The 3,069-nt window shown below is 29.9% G+C and overlaps 1 long non-coding RNA gene across 1 annotated transcript; it reads right to left on the reverse strand.

Moving 5' to 3' along the window:
- Positions 1–2,284: 2,284 nt before the first annotated feature.
- On the reverse strand, positions 2,285–3,069 carry LOC142541593 (uncharacterized). The gene is made up of 3 exons (XR_012819409.1): positions 2,763–3,069; positions 2,604–2,672; positions 2,285–2,506 (listed from the first exon to the last, which is right to left on the reverse strand). It is a non-coding gene; the product is annotated as an uncharacterized LOC142541593 (long non-coding RNA).

A 3,069-nucleotide genomic window follows, 5' to 3' on the forward strand; every position in this document is an offset into this window, starting at 1 on the left:
TGCAGCAACGACCCCGATCGAAGTCCAACGAATCCCTCAACGCCAAGTAAGTATGTTGACGTGCAAGAAAATATTTTAAGTTTTTGAGGTATGCTAATTGTTTTGTGACCAAATTATGAATGAGTTTGGAAGTCGGTGAACGTGGCCGAGGACCTCTCCACCCCGTTAAATTATGAACGGGTTAGATCGTGGTTGGAAAGCGTTAAATTATGAACGGAGACCAACCAGCCCGTTAAATTATGAACGGGGTTCTCATGTATGTGGTAGTGGATACGTCCCTGTCAGCCCAGTACTGTGGTTTGTCTGATCAGGCGTTTATTATGTATGGGTCACTTGCTTTGAAACATCCTCTACGCATCATGAAGTCATGTATGTTTAAGTATGATCAAGTATGCAAGCATGTTTATGAAAGCTTTTAAGTTATGACACGTCTATGTATGTATGCAAGTTCAAGCTCATTTCAAATCCAAGCTTCAAGTATGTACGTTCTATTTTAAAGTTGCATGCGATTTTATTATGTAATAATTGCTATTCTCAGTTTATACGTGATGAGTCTTTAGACTCACTAGACTTGATCGATGCAGGTGAGGATGATCATGTTGAGACGAGGGGTGGGGACCAAGGAGCCGGCTTGGACTGAGCAGAAGGCTAGACCCGAGGACCGCCCGCGCTATATTTAAGATTTTAAGCATGAAAATATTGATACTCTGATTTTATCTTTTGATGCGAGATGTTCTGAGCAAGCTTTTCCTTAAACAAGATTTTTATATTGGTGAATGGATGATGTAGTGACGGCCATATTGATTTTATTTTCGTATTCAAGAAAATTTTTAATTTTTCCGCAAATTTTAAGTAGTAAAAAGTACGGTACGTTACAGAAATAATCTGTAGTTATAGTTGTACACCATTATTCCTTTGACCGGGGACAATATAGGGTCTGTACGTACTAGCATGCCCTTTGATCCATTTACCAACTCCATTGAGGGTCATCAGGCGGCGAGGTTGAGTGTAGTTTCGAAATACGTAGGAGCAAATGCATTGTAGTGAGGGATTCACAATTTCCCTACGGGTAAAGATATCATATGTGATCTGATGATTTAATAGTGCAAAGTGTCTTTGCCAGAACAAGAAATGTGTTTTAGAGAAAGATGTTTTCCTAATTACACACACCATGTCATTATTAGACTCAAAGATAAAACACATTGTTATCGAATTCATATGCAACTTTAGATATATAAATGGTCAGTGAAAATTTTGATCTTTGAAATTTTTAATTTTCATTATTTGAACAAGACTTGAATCCTTGATACATCAACGCTGTCGGATCGTCAATCGAGGTTTTAATGAGTTCAGATTTATTTATTTAGTGAATTTTAATTTTACTAATTAAAGAATAGTAATAGTAATAGTAGTAATGACTTCTAACATGTATAAATTTTCATTAAATATTATATAATGGTTTAGAATTAATTTACTAATAAGTTAATTAAATATATTAAATAATGATTATTTAAGTTTAAATTAATATGTCTATGCATTTATTAAATGTGCATGCATAAATATAATAATGCTATACACTTTATATGAAGTTATAAAATTATGTGTGCATATATTATTAATATATCATATATTATCAAAACACTACAAAAATAAATGCTTATGATGACATTCATAATTTTATCATATGCAATATTTAGTGACATTTAAGTTTTACTGACACCTCCAACAAATGTACTCTATTCCAATGTCGTCTTAAACTTCCTGACATTTTTAATATCATTATAAGATGTTAATGACAACTTCATACGTGTTACTAATTATTCATATAATGACAATTTTAAATACATTTATACATGCCTTGTTATTATAGTAATAATGGCAAATTTATATGTCAGTAAAAATCATTTATAATGACAATTAAAAGTGTCGTGTATGTTATTTATAGTGACAATAAAAAATGTCACTAATGATATGTTATAAGATTAATTTAAAATATCTCATTATGTAATCTGTAATAACATTTACAAATATTTTCTATACTAGTATATAAGGACATTGAAAATTGTCATTAATAGTTGTTTATAATGACTTTTGAAATGTCTCCATATGAGTTTTACAATGACATTATTTATGTACATGATTTAATGTTCTATTGTGACATAAAAAATGTCATATTTTATGAAATATCATCGATTTTCAATATTTTCATGATATAATATTCAAGGATATAACAAATTAACGTAAATATAAATACAAAATTTTAAAATAGAAATTAAATTGCTAATCAATAATTGTCATTAATTTTGCCATCATTAATGTATAAGAATGACAAATTTGTTACCTCGAAAAACATCTATACACCAACAAATGTACCAAATATCTCAAATGTATTTAGTTTAAGAACTAGCAAACAATTAAGTCTTGTAAAGCAAAACATAAGCAAACTTGTGACGCATCTTCATTCTTCAATCATCTCATCTTAATCAAAATCCAATATTCTTGTTACCTACAATAAAAATTCAAATATTTATATGAATAAAATAAAATTAAAGAAGCACAAAATAAAGAGATTAAAATTTAATTCAAACTAGTGAATATCATACCAAATGATAAATTGGAAAATTATTATTTATCCAATGCACCTAGTAGAAATCTTCATCATTAACTGTCAACTGCAAATATAATTGATATTGGTTAAAAAAGATACTAACATGACAGACATAACAATAAATACTAGTTAATTGAAAAGTTAAATATTATACTAAATGTCAAGGCCAAGCTATCATTCCTCCATGTGTATCCCCAACCTTTTGTAAAAGATCATATAGCCTAATCAAACTCTCTTCCCGTTCTAGGACAACTAGAACTTATATTTCACATCAATTTGGTCCCAACTTCTGTCATCCTACTTCGGTATTTGGATTCATGCTACGAACCACTCTTTTTGCTACAATTTTCGTCGAATCAAATAGACTTTTTATTGAGACTGAACATTCAATCTACGTGAAAGTGCAAAAGAGAATGTTTTGATAAAAACAATTATAAAGTACAATCATCAACAACCATTAT

This window comes from Primulina tabacum, chromosome 4 (genome assembly GCF_025594145.1).
Source record: "Primulina tabacum isolate GXHZ01 chromosome 4, ASM2559414v2, whole genome shotgun sequence".
Classification (NCBI taxonomy): domain Eukaryota; kingdom Viridiplantae; phylum Streptophyta; class Magnoliopsida; order Lamiales; family Gesneriaceae; genus Primulina; species Primulina tabacum.